Raw genomic sequence first — 18,085 nt, 5'->3', positions numbered from 1 at the left:
TAAATATTTTATTATATTATTAGTATGTCTATATTATTATAATAAATATTATTCCCATTTACAATAATGTTAGGAATTCCTACATTTCCAACAATGTTAGAAATATCATTGATGGGAATCTAGCCTGTGGGTTTCTCTCAAGTCTGTTGGTAATACTTGCAGTCTACTAGAAAGTAATTCCTGTAATGGAGAGCTATTGTCTGTCATGGGCCATATGTTGAAGTAGACTTTGTCCAGCGGGATGAAGGACTTGATGGTTTGTGTTCTGTCACAGGGCTGGAGTGCAGCTGAGGTTTGGCTTTAGCCAAGGAAATCACCTTGGAACCTGGCAGAGAATTACAGTGAACCAGAAGACTAAGTGAAGCATGAACTGGCATAATGTGGGAATAATGGCAGATTCCTGTACCGCTCTTTAAGGTTATTTGATTGGGGGGCCTGGTTCTAAATAAAAAGTCCCTCTGTTGAACCACATGAGAAAAATGGACCCAGAGAAACAAGAGTTCAACAACGAGAAGGAGTTTTGCTCTTTCCCCCAGGCGGGAGTGCAGTGGCGCAATCTCAGCTCACTGTGACCTCCGCCTTCCGGTTTCAAGCGATTCTCCCGGCGCAGCTTCCTGAATAGCTGGGATTACGGGTGCACACCACCACGCCCGGCTAATTTTTGTATTTCTAGTAGAGTTGAGGTTTCACCATATTGGCCAGGTTGGTCTCAAACTCCTGACCTTGTGATCCACCCACCTCGGCCCCCCAAAGTGCTGGGATTACAGGCGTGAGCCACTGCGCCCACCCCATCGTCAGTATTTTTTATTCATCCTTGCTTCCATTGCATTGACACAGATCAAACTAGGTTAAAATAAATACCTAAGGGTGGAAAGGAAGATAGCAGACAAGAGCAGAAATGAGTGCCTTATGATACATATTTGCAAACCATCTGATTCTGCCACCGCCTTCTTCCCTTCTGCCTGCACCTCAGCATTCTTGAGACAATAGATAGAAGAAAATGACTTGTTCCTAGGCAGCTTGGAAGTTCTGCCCCAGAGGCTGCGGAAAACCTTCCTGTGTCCCTGAGTTGGCTCTGTCCTTAAATTTTGCAGCAGGAGAATTACTGAGTTTTTCTTGGGATGATTTTTGGGCTATATATGTCTCTACACTTAGGAGGCTGACATCTTATAAATGCATATGGTTTTGTTCAGATGAATACGTAGTTGACAAATACTTGGCTAGAAGTTATAATGACAAATTTAATAGCCCTACTATAGCCTGAACTGTCATCTTTATTTGGGTTAAGCTTGCTAAATGTCCACTGGAATTTTGTACCATAATAACCTGCAACTTGGTTCCAAAATCAGCCATGTTTTTGACAGATTTAAGTAAATTCAGCTGTCTAGAGAGGCTCATGTGCCATGGAGTGATTAAGGAGCGGTCTTTCATTATGATTATTTAACCCCAAGTCTGATAACAGTGTCCTGCTTTTTCATTTCTGTAGCTGCTTTCCTGGCTGGAAAACATGAATGACCCAGAATAGTTCATATCTTTGGAAGATCCTTATTTTGCTTGTAAAAGAAAGTCATGCATTTGGAATAATAATATGAAATGATGTGAATGGTAGAGACTCAAAACTTTCTCTTCCAAAATATTCTACAGATTCATGCTGAGGAAAGCCACCAAATGCTCTACAATAGGATGAAGTGGCTCCAGGAGAGTTCTGTTTACTACTTTAATAAGTGATTGTTTTCTAAATGTATGGTATTTACGCATATGAAATTGGCTTAACTAGGACATCTCATTTCCTAGCCTTTGTAGTTAAAAGAAAATTGGCGGTAATTCAGGTTAACTCAAAATGTATCATTTAGGCCAGGCGCAGTGGCTCACGCCTGTAATCCCAGCACTTTGGGAGGCCAAGGCAGGTGGATCACGAGGTCAGGAGATCGAGACCATCCTGGCAAACACTGTGAAACCCCGTCTCTACTAAAAATACAAAAAAAATTAGCCGGGCGTGGTGGCGGGTGCCTGTAGTCCCATCTACTCAGGAGGCTGAGGCAGGAGAATGGCGTGAACCCCGGGGGTGGAGCTTGCAGTGAGCCGAGATCGTGCCACTGCACTCCAGCCTGGGCAACAGAGTGAGACTCCATCTCAAAAAAAAAAAAGTATCATTTAATTGTCTTTGTTTCATATGACCAGTAAGTAGAAGTAGGTCACTAGCCACTTTTTTTTTTTTTTTTTTTTTTTTTTTTTTTTTAAGAGAGAGTCTTGGCTCACTGCAACCTCCAACTCCTAGGTTCAAGCAATTCTCCTGCCTCAGCCTCACAAATAGCTGGGATTACAGGCATGTGCCACCATGCCAGGCTAATTTTTTGTATTTTTAGAAGAGACAGGGTTTCACCATATTTGCCAAGCTGGTATCGAACCTCTGACCTCAGTGATCCACCCATTTTGGCCTCCAAAGAATTACAGGCATGAGCCACTGCACCCAGTCACTAGCCACTTTTAACCCAACTCTCTCTTGAAAGTTTTGAGTTGTATGCCCACTCAGTCCTCTGCTTTCCAAGTTTATCAGTTTTGACCTAATCCTTTTCCTATGTATTTAACTTTTGTTGTAGTTTCTTTGGATCATATAGTAAGATTGCCAAGTGAAAAACTCCTGATGTGTGTTCAAGTCATAGATTCCATTTCTAAATCTCCAAATTCATATGTTTCATTTCTTATCACCTTCTCCTTCCTCCTTCTGTCTCTACTTCTATTATTCTGTTCCTGCTTATCTCATTGGTTCTGTCTTAAGTTATCCCTTGGATTAAAATAATAACACTTTTTATTATAGAAAATCTCAAATATGTACCAAAGTCTTTAATAATGTAATGTGCCCTCATGTATTTATCACCTAACTTCTACAATGATTAATTCATGGCCAATCTGATTTCTGCAATATTTCACCCCTTAAGCAGTACTGGGTATAACGGAAAATACTGATACATTGAACTGAAAATCAAGAACTCCTGTTTATCAAAGTGTATCAGAAAGGGCACAAAAAGCAGATGACTCATTCTGGAAAATATAAAGGGCTGCTATTTATCACTAAGAAAAAAAACAAACAACCCAGAAGAAGAAAAATGGTAAGAGACTTGAACAGGCACTTTATAAAAGAGGATATCCAAGTGGTTAACACACTTATGTAAAGGTGCTCTTCTATTACTTATCCAAGAATTGCTAATAGCCACATCCACTAGAATGGCTGCATTAAAGAGCCTGGCAATGCCAAATTCTGACAAGGCTATGAAGGAACTCAAATTCTCATTCATCATTTGTTGTATAAAGTGGCATAATCGGTTGGTTGCTGTGGGTCACATCTGTAATCCTAGCACTTTGGGAAGCTGAGGTGGGAGGATGACTTGAGCTCAGGAGTTTGAATCCATCCTGGACAACATGGCAAAACCCTGTCTCTATGAAAATACAAAAAATTACCTGGGAATGGTGGTGTGTGCCTGGAGTCCCAGCTACTTGGGAGGCTGAGGTGGGAGGATCACTTGTGTTTGGAAGGTCAAGGCCGCAGTGAGTTGAGATTGCACCACTGTGTTCCAGCCTGAGTGATAAAGTGAGAGCCTGTCTCAAAGCAAAACAAAACAAACCCATAAATTCAATTCTGGCTATATGCAATAATGAGTACATTTTCCAATGCTCAGGTTTTTTTTTTTTTAAAGCAAGGGAACAGCAGCCGGGCGCTGTGGCTCACGCCTGTAATCCCAGCACTTTGGGAGGCCTAAGCAGTTGGATCACCTGAGGTCAGGAGTTTGAGACCAGTCTGGCCAACATGGCAAAACCCCGTCTCTACTAAAAACACAAAAATTAGTTGGGCATGGTAGCGGGCCTCTGTAATCCCAGCTACTCAGGAGGCTGAGGCAGGAGAATCACTTGAACCTGGAGGTAGAGGTTGCAGTGAGCTGAGATCGTGCCATTGCACTCCAGCCTGGATAACAAGAGCAAAACTCCATCTCAAAGTAGATTAATAAATAAAAATTAAAACATTAAAAAAAAAGCAAGACAACAAAGCATATATACAAATTATTTCATGGAGAATGGCAGAGCAGGATACTCAAATCATCAGTCTCTCTAATGAAACAACCATTAAGCTGGGAAAAACTGACAGACGCTACTTTTTTGGAACTGTGGAATCTAACAAGAAATGTATAGAAACCAGAGGAATGCTTAATGAAGAAGGCAGCTGAGTATATATAAATATATATGTATACACACACACACACACATATATATTCTTTGTTTTCAATGTGATTTAGAGGTAAATGCATAAAATAAATCTATGTCAAGGAACTCACAATGAAAAGGAGGGCAGATCTGTATAGAAGCAGAGTTTTTATTTGTTATTGAAGCTAAGTTGGTAACCTTTCAAAGTAGATTGTTATAAATGTAGGATATCAAGAGCAGTAGCCACTAAGAATGTAACTAAAAATATATATAGAAAAGAAAATGAGGGCTGGGTGCAGGGGCTCACGCCTGTAATCCTAGCACTTTCAGAGGCTGAGGTGGGCAGACCATTTGAGGTCAGGAGTTCAAGACCTGCCTAGCCAACATGGCAAAAACCCGTCTCTACTAAAAATATAAAAATTAGCCAGTCATAGTGGCATGCGCCTGTCGTCCCAGCTACTCAGAAGGCTGAGGCAGAAGAATCGTTTGAATCTGGGAGATGGAAGTTGCAGTGAGCCAAGATCATGCCTCTGCACTCCAGCCTGGGCAACAGATTGAGACTTTGTCTAGGAAAAAAAAAAAAAGAAAGAAGGAAAAAGAAAATGAGGAGGAATAAAATGGTACACTAGAAAAAAATCAAACTCTTAAGCTCACCTGAGCCTGTTGAGAACTGAGTGTGGTATAATATTGACCCAAATGATGTCACACTATGTGGTGACCAATGCCTAGGAGAGACTGATGAATTGGTTACATTCTGTAACCAATGTAAAAGTTTTTTTGAAGTAATATTAGCCACGAAGCCCCGCTAATTAAAATTGTTTTGTATGTGTGGAGGCGGGGTCTTTCTATGTTGCCCAGGCTGGTCTCAAACTCCCGGACTCAAGTGATCTTCCTGCCTTGGCCTCTCAAAGCATTGAGATTACAGATGTGAGGCACTGAGCCTGCCTCCAAGTTTATTTAAAAAAAGAAAAAAAAACCAAAACTAAAACAGAAACAGTGTAGAACAAACAAGTTTCAGATCTTCTGAAAACCTGGGTGACCTGACTCCTAATTTATTGCTTGTTTCTTTATGACTCAAGTTCCAAGGTGATTTTTTGCAAGCCCTAAAGAAAACACAATGCTCACAATGACCCTTTGTTTTTGGTTCATATCACCTTTTTTCTTGTCCATCTTACGAATTTTTCTCCTATGTGGTTAATGTATGCTACATTTTTTTTTTTGCATAGATGAGTAATTAAATCATTCATACAATGTTTATTTATCATTTGCTTTTGCCCTAGGTGTTTAGATAGGAACCAGAGATTCCAAAGATATTAAGGTTCTTATTCTCAAGAATTGTATAATCATAATTTTTTTCTGAGACAGAGTCGTGCTCTGTTGCCAGGCTGGAGTGCAGTGGTGCGATCTTGGCTCACTGCAACCTCTACCTCCTGGGTTCAAGTGATTCTCTTGCCTCAGTCCCCCGAGTAGCTGGAGCTACAGGCGTGTGCCACCACACCCAGCTAATTTTTGTGTTTTTATTAGAGACGGGGTTTCACCATGTTGGCCAGATGGTCTCGATCTCTTGACCTCGTGATCTGCCTGCCTCGGCCTCCCAAAGTGCTGGGATTACAGGCATGAGCCACTGCACCCAGCCAAGTATAGTTATAATTTTGGCATCAATGCCTATTTTGAGTGAGGAGGAAAAACATCTGAAGGCATTACTTGTCCTAAAGTACCTGCCTTATAATTTTCCTTCTGTTTTCCCATCTTGAGAGTTATGCCTTTGATTTAGACAATAAAAGCAAGGGCACTGTCTCTAGAAGTTTACTTTTGAGTGCAGCCAGTGGATCAGGAGAGGAGAAAAAGGGCAAAAGTAGAAATTAGAATAGAAATTGAATTGTCTCTTGCTTTCATCTATTGGAGCATCTGAGAAGGCCTATTACTTTTTCTTGAGAAAATGAGGCAAGCTGTGGTCCTTTTTAAGCAGGTAAAGAGTAGAAGAAAATATGGCAGGCAGTACAGCTGCAAGAGCTGCCTGTGAATGACAGATGTGATTTAAGAATCTGATTTATGAACTCAGTCCAAGAGTGTCCCACTTAAAGTGGCTCTGAGCGAATGAAGCTCAGGAACCACTGAAAAGTTGGAAGTTTAGCAAGGGAGAAGGCAAAAAAGGGAGAGGAGGAATAAGAACAAAAAAAAGCAGGAAAAAAAGAAAGGGAGAAAAATTGGCCAGGCACAGTGGGTGACACCTGTAATCTCAGTACTTTGGGAGGCCAAGGCAGGCGGATCAGTTGAGGTCAGGAGTTCATGACCAGCCTGGGCAATATGGTGAAACCCTGTCTCTACTGAAAATACAAAAATTAGCCGGACATGGTGGTGGGCGCCTGTAATCCCAGCTACCTGGGAGGCTGAGGCAAGGGAATCGCTTGAACCTGGGAGGTAGATGTTGCAGTGAGCTGAGATCGTGCCACTGCACTCCAGCCTCGGTGCCAGAGCCAGACTCCATCTCAAAAAAGAAAGAAAGGAAGAAAAATAGAGTATAAGCTTCGAGCTGTCTGTTTTACCACAGGTTCTTCTTATTTGAAGGAACATTGAGTTGAATTTTCTGTAGTTACTGCAAACTCGCTACCAGGTGAAGGTTCTGACTGGGTCTTTTCCAGGCCATGGAAATAGCACAAGGGGATAATTTCAATGAATCTGATTACTACAAATTAATGTTTTGGTTTCTTTTTTTTTTTTTTTTTTTTGTTGAGACGGAGTCTTGCTCTGTTGCCCAGGCTGGAGTGCAGTGGCCGGATCTCAGCTCACTGCAAGCTCCGCCTCCCGGGTTTACGCCATTCTCCTGCCTCAGCCTCCTGAGTAGCTGGGACTACAGGCACCCGCCACCTCGCCCGGCTACATTTTTGTATTTTTAGTAGAGACGGGGTTTCACCATGTTAGCCAGGATGGTCTCGAACTCCTGACCTCGTGATGATTGAAGGCTGTTGAAGAATAGGGGCTTTCCATTTGGATGGAATCATTTGAATTACAAATTGATATGTTGAGTAGATTTATTTTTAGTTTTCCATTGCAGGGAGACACAGCATAGCAACATGAATGCCACGTAGACCTCCAGGAACACAACTGGAATTGAACAAATTGGTGTTACTCACTGCGATGAGAGAGAGCACACACAATCGGAAACTGTGGATGTCTCTGGAGGAGAGTGTCAAAAAGGACTTACAGGATTTAAGCTGTGTGCGGTGATTTGGGAAAGGATTCAAGGAAGCGGGACTTTGGTCTGAATTGGATGCTATCAGGAAGTGGAATTAATTCTGTAATTGGGCATCTTATCTAGAAAGTGAGAGGAAGGAAGCCAGGTTAGAGCTTTAATTGCTAAATCGGCAGTCACTCTTATTAGCTAGGATGGGTGGGGAGTTGGTATTTTGTGGCTTGGACAATGTTCATATTTTGTCTGTGTTCACACATGATATGGAATAATATTATTAAAAAGGGAACGTTTCATGAATTTGTGTCATTCTTGCACAGAGGTCATGCCAACCTTCTCTGTATCATTCCAATTTTAGTATATGTATTGCTGAAGCGAGCACGGAGTGATCTTATTTTTGTCAGGAGCTCTCATGGTCACAAAGTGGCCTTGTCTGTTGCTGATGTTTTGTGCAGTTGCTTATGTTCAGCTGGACAACATCAAGACCTAACTGTGAAGACCAGAACAGCTTTTAACAATGCCATTGTGCATTGCTGATTGTACGAGGACAGCTCCTGGTTGCCAGTACTGGTTTTCTCTTTCTCAGCTAGCTATAGCCTAAAGGAGAGCCCTCAAAATCAGGGCATATGTTAGGACTAGATTTTGTCACATTAAGCAAACCAACATCCTAAAATAACAGTAGCTCAAACAATAAAGATGTTTATCTCCCTTTCACATAGAAAATAATTCTGGAGGTAAGTCTTCCGTTGCTGGGCAGGGACCCAGGCTCCTGCTAGCTCAGTGCTCTGTCTTTCTTAGTTTTTTGTTTCTTGGACTTAAGGTCCAAGATGGCTGCTCAGGTTCCAGCCATCACACTAAAATTCCATTCGACCAAAAGAGGAAAGGAAGAAGAAGGTGCCCTGGCTCACTTTTTTGGAGACTTCCTGAAGGCACCATTCAACATATTTACTTGTATTTCATTTGCCAGCACTCGATTACAGAGGAAAGCTGTTTGTGAAATGCTTGAATAACTGGGGTTCTGTTTTCAAAAGAAAGGTAATAATTGCTCTTGAGGGGCTACAACCATCTGGAGTTGGAATAATACAACCGCCACACTGAAGTCTATGAAAGGCAATTCTATTGGCTATTGTTGTATGCAAATATCCCTCTCTGGTGAAACAGCAAGCAGCTAATTATGTTAAGGGATGCTTTCTTTTTGGTCTCTTTCTTTTGTAACAATCTCAAGAGTTCAAGTTTCCAAAGTGAACTCTCTTTTTCAGTCTTTTGGAGCTTTGTAGCTTGATTGAAAAGAATGCTGTGATTCAGCTGGCCACGTTGCTAGGCTGCCTGACAATTTACCTCTAGCAGTGGGGAGGAAACAGTCGTGTTGTTGGAAATACTTAACTTAAAATGGGTAAAATCATTCTTCAAGTTTATTTTTTAAATAAAATTATTTTACTTTAGAAAAGCTAAAACATTTCTGTGTGTTCCTCTTTCTGTTTTTTTTTGCTTTTGTTTTGTTTTTTTTTAAAGGAGGTAATAAATAAGGTGAATAAAATTGTAAACAAAAAGTTCATGTTGTCCCTATAACTACGTGCAGACATCTGGGCTGGAAACGTGAGAAAATTGTAAAGAATTTGAAAAGGTTCAAAGGCTCAGGTTATTAAAGTTTTAATAATCTTCTTTTCTGCAGCGCTCACCCCCTGCTATTNATAACTACGTGCAGACATCTGGGCTGGAAACGTGAGAAAATTGTAAAGAATTTGAAAAGGTTCAAAGGCTCAGGTTATTAAAGTTTTAATAATCTTCTTTTCTGCAGCGCTAACCCCCTGCTATTCTTTCAATGCAGTAGAAAAACAAAATATGGACAAAATTGTAGTTAATTAGAACTGAATCTTCGTTGGAAAACCTACAGCAATCACTGGGATTTTTACAGAGGCTGAGAGTTGGGAGCCACTAGTCTGAAAATATAACAACATCATTTCACTTAAGGAATTTGGAGGATAGTTGTTAGATTTTAACAAAATAGGATATATTTTTTCTTTTTAAAAAACCTGTCAGAATTCAAACAGTTGATTGCATAACACTATTTTGTAAGAATTGCCTATGAAAATAATTTCATTTAGCATTTTAACCTTTTCCCATTGCTCAATCAGAGCAAAATGAAATATTTATATGAACAAAATGCCTGTAGTGATGATGATGGACAAATGACATGTTTTGGATTAAAGGAACAGCATTCCCTTATACCTGAAATAAGGTGAAAATGATAAAGGTGATTTTCTTCAGAGTAAAATACAATTTATTTTGCTACAGACTTGTAATGCCAGTGTTGTGATTTTCTTTTGAAATTGTTTTTTTTTAAAGACATCTTAAAAATATATATCATGCCAACACAAAATACAGTATGCATTTTAGTATATGTGGTAGAAGACCATACTCATGTATGAAATTTTTATGATTGTGATGGACATATGTATGAAGATATGCATGCGTGAAGTCACATTTGTGTATTTGAAATATACAGACACAAAGAATACTTTAAATTATGTTGTATTGAGGATGGTGAAAGAATTTTACTCAGTAAGCTGCAGCCATGAGCACTGAAATATGGTTTCAGAGAGAAGATGTTTGGAATTGTTCTAATAGGCTAAGTGATTCCAAATGCAAGTCCATATCGCAGACTTCTAGGCTCTTTGTGAGACTAATTGACTTTGCTGTAGAGTTTTGGCAAAGCTCTTATTATTTTTACTACATTTTCCTTTTTAATAATGTAAAATTGAACTAACTTCTAAAATTCAAGTTCCCCTTTATGAGTTTGTTAGCCCTTCCTTCACCAAATTAATGACCAACTGGGCAAGACAGCCAAAAATGTTTTACCACTCTGGGCATTTGTTAATTGGTTGTTCGTTGGACTATATATGAGGAAAAATTATTGCTACTATAAACCAAAGAGTGTAAAGGAAAAGTAGTGATATAAATATGGAACTGGATTGGGCAGGGAAAGCTAGTGATGTAAAGTTCTGTTTTTCTGTTAGATGGTTCCCCTAGGAAGACGGCAAATACCAAAAATAAAATGCAGCAGACCAAATCATAATGTAGAAGTTCATTTGGGTGACTCTTGGCCACGAAGATTCGTTGTTTTGCTTTGCTTTTAAAGCCCTTATGATAACTGTCCTTCTTTTTTCTCTTTTCTTTTTTTTTTTCAATGTGGGTTCACTGAACAAATAATAAGTAGTAAAATCTATTTCACCTTGAAAGTTGCTGCAAAAGTAGTTTGATCCTCTGGACTGGGAGAGTGATTAGGAAGAAATAAAAATTCCAAGACTGGAATTTCTGACCCTTCAAGAATGTGAGGTGTACATTAATTCCACTTCTCTAGGCCTGACATTCCTTGGAAATTTCCCTTGGATTATCCTGGGGAAAAACCACAGACACAGAGACAGAACCCCCAGCTTACTCTCTCTTTGTCCACCTTTGTCCCCATGCAGTGTTCTCTGCTAATTCTCTTTATAAATGCCAATCAGACACTGTTTTAACTCATGTTTTGAGCTAGGGAAGAAATCCAGGGGTCTGGCTCATGTTGCGAAGGTTTCCAACAGTATCAGGTAATTCACTATTAGCTGGGTTCCACTCAGAATGGTAACCGAGACCTGAAAGGTTGCACGACTCATTACCAATTACCAATTCCCAGGGCCATCCGGTTCCCTGGCAGAAAAGCTTCCGATGAATTTGTGTTGCAAATTGAAAACATACTGTCAATAGCAACAAGTCCAAAAGATGTTTACCTTAATTTTTCCAAGACAGGCTTTTATATGTGGATGTTTTTGTTTAAGGACCAGCATTCTCAATTTCCTGCTGTTTCTGGGGTTGGTGCTGTTGTTACAAAAGGGTTGTCACAATCTCATGATGGAGAAGAGAAATGAAGTGGCTATGTGAAGATTTGCTGGCATTCTTGTCTGTGTTCTGCCTGTGCCTTTCCAGTGGAGCCTGAGACATAACTTTGCATGGGGCATGGGTTGGCAGATGTCATGGCTGACACACAGCCATTCAATTTTCCTAAGGGTTTAGGCACCTGGGACATGATCCTGTTAAAGGGCTACCTTTGCAGATAAGGAAAGTGAGGTCCAGATTGGAATGTCACTTTTCCAAGGAAACCCCCATAGTCAGCATCGTGGTTGAGTCTAGAAGTTCGTATTTTCTTGGAAGCCCCATGCTTTTCCACAGGTTATGTGCTCAGGCTAAATACTTGATGTGTATACAATAAAGCATTATAAATTCATGTATATGGCTGGGTGTGGTGGTTCATGACTGTAATCCCAGCACTTTCAGAGGCCAAGGCAGGTGGATCACTTGAGGTCAGGAGCTTGAGACCAGCCTGGCCAACATGGAGAAACCCCGTCTCTACTAAAAATACAAAAATTAGCTGGTGTGGTGGCGCATCCCTGTAGTCCCAGCTACTCAGGAGGCTGAGGCACGAGAATCATTTGAACCCAGGAGGCAGAGGTTGCGGTGACCTGAGATCGCACCACTGCACTCCAGCCTAAGTGACAAAGCAAGACTCTGTCTCAAAAAAAGAAAAAAAAAGACATTATTTTTTAAGTTTCTCTTGAATCTGAGAGCATCGGGATATAGGGCCTCGAGGGCCAAATATTTAACCCTTTGAACCTTGTTTGCCAAGTGATACCCAGCTGCTCCTAAAAGTACTTACTGTTGGAGCCTGGGCAACATGGGGAAACCTCATCTCTACAAAAACTCCAAAAATTAGCTGGATGTGGTGGTGCATGCCTGCAGTCCCAGCTACTTGGGAGGCTGAGGCTGGAGGGTCCTTTGAGCCTGGGAGGTTGAGACTGCAGTGAGCCGTGATGGTGCCACTGCCCTTCAGCCTGGGTGATAGAGCAGCACCCTATCAATCAATCAATAAATAAGAGTACTGTTGGGAGTAGCCTGTGAGTTGGCCAGTGTGGAGGCGTGTTTTAATCTTAGATTAATGTCCTGATGCTTCTGTTCCATGGGAGGTCTATTCAGGACAAGCAGGAGTTGGCCTGTAGAAAAGTGGAAAACAGAGGCAGTCGGAGCAAAACCCTGGGGAATGCATATTGGGAAGCCTCTATTTTTATTTTAATGCCTTGTTTTAAATTCTGAATCTCCCTCTTCACCCATAAATTAGAGTTGAATGTATTTACTTAGATTACATGTCGTCAAATCCCAAGTCCTGCTCAGAGACCAGACAAGTATTTGGAGCAAGTCTGAAAAAGAAAGTTAACCCATTGTAAACTTTGGGTGAAAAAACACCCATGTTTCTATGGCTACCAAGAGGAAGAGAGCTTGGCTTCGGCCAGGGCAGAAAGCAGGAGTCCCACTCATGGTAGGCTGGTTTCACAGAGGGCTTCCCACATCCGTAAACCAAGGGAGTTTTGCTAAGTGGGTCGCTCAGCCAGGTACATACGTGATGAAACTCAACATGCTGAGAGTATCCAGTGAAGTCTGCAAGAAATAAGCAACACGGAGAATGTTCCCAAGACACAGGAAATGAAAATGGTTGTTCAGGTTGGGCTGTACAGGCTTACGCCTGTAATCCCAGCACTTTGGGAGGCTGAGGCAGGCAAATCATGAGGTCAGGAGATCGAGACCATCCTGGTTAACATGGTGAAACCCCGTTTCTACTAAAAATACAAAAAAATAGCCAGGCGTGGTGGTAGGTGCCTGTAGTCCCAGCTACTTAGGAGGCTGAGGCAGGAGAACAGGATGAATCCGGGAGGCGAAACTTGCAATGAGCTGAGAGCACGCCACTGCACTCCAGCCTAGGTGACAGAGCAAGACTCCGTATCCAAAAAACAAACAAACAAACAAACAAACAAAAATAAAACGATTGTTCAGAAGCCCAGACTTGACTAGAGGTGGACTCCCAGAGGTAATGGAACGAGAGTGGAGATGGGACTTCAGAGCATAAATCGGGAGGGCTGGAGCTGGGAGCTTCTTTTGTTGCATCAGAGGGGGATGCTCTCATCATCCTTTCTGCTCTGCCTTCAGCCTCCCTGAAGAGCTCCATGTGATCATGACTTTACAGAACAAAGAACACATGGCTATAGCTGTTTCACATTCACTTTGTGACTCTAGTAAGTTGTTTAAAACTTTTGGAAGCTTGCTTTTGTCCCTGTGTATGGGAAGCAATAAAATCCTCCTAATCACCAGGCAAGTATCTTTCAAAAGGATTTCCCATAGCAGCTAATTAATTGAGAGGCAGTGAGAGAAGATCTTGGGTATTGGACTTGTCTTAGTCCATTCCGGCTGCTATAACACATGACCGTGGACTCACGGCTTACATACAACAGAAATTTATTTCTTATGGTTCTCGTGGCTGGGAATTCCAGATCACAGCACTCAGATATGTGGTATCTGGTGATGGACTGCTTCCTGGTTCATGGATGTTCATCTCCTTGCTGGGTCCTTACATAGTGGAAGGGGTGAAGGGCTTCTCTGGGGTCCCTTTTATAAGGGCACAAATCCCATTCATGATGGCTCCACCCTCATGACCCAATGACCTCCCAAAGACCCCACATCCAAATAGCATCACATTGGGAGTTGGGTTCCAACATATGAGTTTTTTGGGGACACATTCAGTCTATTGCAGGAGTCAAACAGATTTGGGACTGTCACAAAGAAAACATCCTATTTGTTGCTATTATTGGCACTTCATTTTCTGGATTAAAAAAATTCAAATTTTTTTTTTTTTGAGACAGAGTCTCGCTCTGTCGCCCAGGCTGGAGTGCAGTGGTACGATCTCGGCTCACTGCAACCTCTGGCTCCCGGGTTCAAGCGATTCTCCTGCCTCAGCCTCCCTAGTAGCTGGGATTATAGGCGCATGGCCACCACACCTGGCTAATTTTTTGTATTTTTAGTAGAGATGGGGTTTCACCATGTTAGCCAGGATAGTCTCGATCTCCTGACCTCGTGATCTGCCCACCTCGGCCTCCCAAAGTGCTGGGATTAGAGGCATGAGCCATTGCACCTGGCCAAAAATTCAAAGTTTGTGCTAGGAAAAAAAAATCAAAATGGGACAGCAGTATACCCAAGAGATGAGAAAAAGACCAGAAAGCAAGACCTTGGGGCTAACTTACAGTGATCAAAGAACTGATTTCTATTCTTCTTGTATAAAATGACACAAGACATTTTACTGGAAGTAACAACATTGTATGAGTAGGAAGTGAGCTGACTTTTTTAGGTAATGTCTATTCTCTAGCTAGTTTGCACATCATAAAATCTGACAGGGGCTGCTTGATGAAGTGTGGCTCTTGAGAAAGAGGGGTTTACTGGTTCTATCCTCAAGAGGATATTTGTCATCTGGAGCAAACACTAGAGGAAAGTATGTCACCTTGGAGAACTAGAGTCTGGGTTTGACTTCTGTTTCACCCAATCAGCTACAACATATCAGTATTAGGTAGCTCAGAACTTATGATTGGAAAGCTTGAAACATTTTTTCCTTTTGGAAACGGGTGGGTTTGGAAGTCAGGATGTCAGCATTGGCTAGAGTTGAGCTCAGGGTTTCTAGAATGTTGCATCTTAGCTTTCATCAGCCTGCCTTGAGTCAGGGCCAGGGGCCTTGAGAATGTATTGTTGGGGTGCTACTTGGATCCTGTCAAAATATGTTAGGAGTGAGTGTCAGATCCCGGGATAAGTCATTTAGGATAGTGACCTTCTCAGAAGGGTCAATAGGAAGTAGAAAGTGGAAAGGAGAGTCATGTCAAGGATGCTTTGAACAAAGGAATAAGAGCAGAATCCAATAAACGCTGAGAGAAAGTGTAGATTGTAAGGCTGTACAGCAACTTCCACTTTGTCCTGGTTTTGCTGTTCTTGTGGATATACGTGGCATAAATCAAGCAGCTAACTTACATTCAGTAATTCTCTGAAGGTACCTAGTGGTGAACCTCTCAAGACCTGTACTCAGCAGTTCATTTCCTACCAACCTAATTACAAGTGTTTTCTTATAAAGTTTATGGAAATGAGACATAAGACACTCTGGAGTCTGCAGTTGCTATATTTCAATTTTTGAGAATAGTTATACTGGTAGTTGCCATCTAATGTGGTCTTTGGAAAGTTCTGCATCAAAGCCCAGGGTATCCTGGGGTTGTTCTAGTTCTCTGCGAGGCAAAGCTTGGAGTCTTGTATTTTAAGTAGCTCTTCATTTTTACTGAGCCACAAGGGCAGTGGCTCACAAGGATTTTATTGAATATTTCTATCTAGCGTCTTCTAAACAGCATTGAAAGTGGTAGTAACATGCCATAAAAGGGGTCACCATGAGGCCTGCTCTGATTTTTGAGAACATGGAACTGGTGATGTACAGAGGTGAAAAAGCGTACACCAGAACAAACAAGACTCCAGGCTCCTTCCTCATGCCTTGGTTGTGTCTATTGTGGAGCCGCTGGCATCTTTTATTTTGGGGACAAAGGACAGCTCTGTTTAATCCTCCTGTTCCCTTGCCAAACCCCAAAGGGGATAATTACATTCTGACTTCTAAAATTCCCTTTGCAATTTTATGTGGATGAAGTACTTGTAACGGCCTGGGATGTTCTGTGCGCTGGAAGACAGCTGGCCTGTTTCATTTCCGGGGGAGTACTTTGGGCAGAGCCAGCGTTGGTGCTGCACAGTTTGACTCGGTCCCAGCATAGAAACTGGACTAGGGTCTCTTGCTGTAAAATGCATTTAACAGGGCATCAAATCCCACCTCACTAGAGAATTGAGTTATTCTTGACTGTCCTCTGTGTGTAACTGGTCTAACTGGAGTGTCTAAAACTTCCAGTCATTTAGCTAATCCTGTTTTTTTCCCAAAAAGAACTAACTTAGAGCGCCTTTTTGATAGGTAAATATAGTACAAAATAATGGTTTTGTGCTCAGGTGAAACCTTGAGTTCAGGCAAAATGTCTTGACCCCACTAAAAGTATTAAAACTAATTGGAATTCTACATGCCAGTCCCAAAATAAGACAGTTTGATTCCCTGACATATAATTATTCTTTGCGAAATAGCACTGACAGCAACATCATTGTAAATGGGATAAAAAAGTTCTTATGTTTGTTTAAATTCATGGAACTGATCTTTATAATATAAGGAAAATGAACCAAGCTTCCTAGAATGAAATCCAGGTGAATATGTAATTGTTATATTACTTTTTGAATTTTGGGAGACATAGATACAAAAATTATTGTTTCAATTCCCCAAGGGAACTAGTAAAACCTGGATAAGCTGTTGGTTTTTATATTGGTACTGCAAGCTGTTCCCAACCTTAATTGTAGTAGAAAATGAAACTGTAGCCATGGAGTGGTGTGTTTAAAACCCACCAAGAAGTTTCAGCAGGAGAGCGGAACCGAAAAAGGAGGGAATCATTAACCACAGAAGTGACTGAAGTGGTTTAATAATTATGTTACTTCAAGAGGAAAAAAGGATCTGCCTAAAGTAGAAGGGGAAGGGAAGGATTGATAAATAGAACTTATTTCTATCCTAGGTAGTCAGCTGGTAGGACTACTAGTGGGAATGGCCTATTAACTAATTGATCTGCTAGACTCAATAGAGAACTCCAGCTGGAGATCAAAGAAAATTCTCTGCTACAAAGGCAAACGGCAACCTTGGACCAGATGTTTTTCTTCCAGCTCTGTCGTGCTTGATAACTGTAGAGCATGGTTGAATCTGGCCATAGGCCTCGTCCATCCAACCGTTGAGATGAAAAGCAAGGACTATGTGTGTACACGCATGTGAACCTATATATACACACATGCACGCATGTACACACACATGCTTGAAAAAGACAGACAAGCAGCTTCAAAGTCAAAAGGATTTGGACTACAAGCTAACTTTGGGAGCTGAGAAATTTTTTTCTGTCTACTTATTTGCAAAGTGAAGAGCACCAAATGCCAACTTTTATTTTTTATTTTTATTTTCTTAGAGACAAGAGTCTCGCTCTCTCAGGCTGGTGTGCAGTGGTAAGACCATAGCTCACTGTAGCATTGAACTCCTGGGCTCAAGTGATCCTCTTGCCTCAGCCTCTTGAGCAGATGGAACTACAGGCACATGCCATTGCACCGGGCTAATTTTTAAAATTTTGTAGAGATGGAGGTCTCGCTATGTTGCCCAGGCTGGTGTTGAACTCCTGGTCTCAAGCAATCCTCCTACTTCTGCCTTCCAAAGTGCTGGGATGACAGGTGAGAGCTACCACACCCAGCCCAAATGCCAGCTTTTTTTTTTTTTTTTTTTGAGACGGAGTCTCGCTCTGTCGCCCAGGCTGGAGTGCAGTGGCCGGATCTCAGCTCACTGCAAGCTCCGCCTCCCGGGTTTACGCCATTCTCTCGCCTCCGCCTCCCGAGTAGCTGGGACTACAGGCGCCCGCCACCTCGCCCGGCTAGTTCTTGTATTTTAGTAGAGAAGGGGTTTCACCGTGTTAGCCAGGATAGTCTCGATCTCCTGACCTCGTGATCCGCCCGTCTCGGCCTCCCAAAGTGCTGGGATTACAGGCTTGAGCCACCGCGCCCGGCCAATGCCAGCTTTTAAAAGATTCCTATACCATAATCATTCTACAATTGCCATTATAATAATGTATACTCATGCATTATAATACACATATGTTATGATAAAATGAATTGGATATTTTGAGTAATGAATGACTTTACAGAAATTCAACTAATTAGTGTTAGCCTATGTGGTTTCAATTTTTTTTTTTTTTTTTTTTT

At 41.5% G+C, this 18,085-nt stretch overlaps 1 long non-coding RNA gene across 5 annotated transcripts in view; it reads left to right on the top strand.

The window, feature by feature from the left end:
- LOC108521732 (uncharacterized) overlaps positions 1-7,668 on the top strand; it is a 20,040-nt gene extending 12,372 nt beyond the window's left edge. For 2 of the 5 annotated variants that reach the window (XR_001883259.1, XR_001883260.1), the window contains exons 3-4: positions 275-417; positions 7,253-7,668. This is a non-coding gene — a long non-coding RNA (uncharacterized LOC108521732). Of the gene's footprint in view, positions 1-274; positions 418-1,486; positions 1,713-7,252 lie in introns of those variants that run through there. The other 3 variants (XR_001883261.1, XR_001883262.1, XR_001883263.1) reach the window with 2 other exon arrangements.
- The last annotated feature ends 10,417 nt before the right edge of the window (positions 7,669-18,085 follow it).

The sequence above is a fragment of the Rhinopithecus bieti genome, unplaced genomic scaffold, assembly GCF_001698545.2.
Source record: "Rhinopithecus bieti isolate Rb0 unplaced genomic scaffold, ASM169854v2 scaffold_58095, whole genome shotgun sequence".
Classification (NCBI taxonomy): domain Eukaryota; kingdom Metazoa; phylum Chordata; class Mammalia; order Primates; family Cercopithecidae; genus Rhinopithecus; species Rhinopithecus bieti.
Note: the sequence above shows the minus strand (reverse complement) of the source record. Positions and strands in the feature narration are given on the sequence as shown.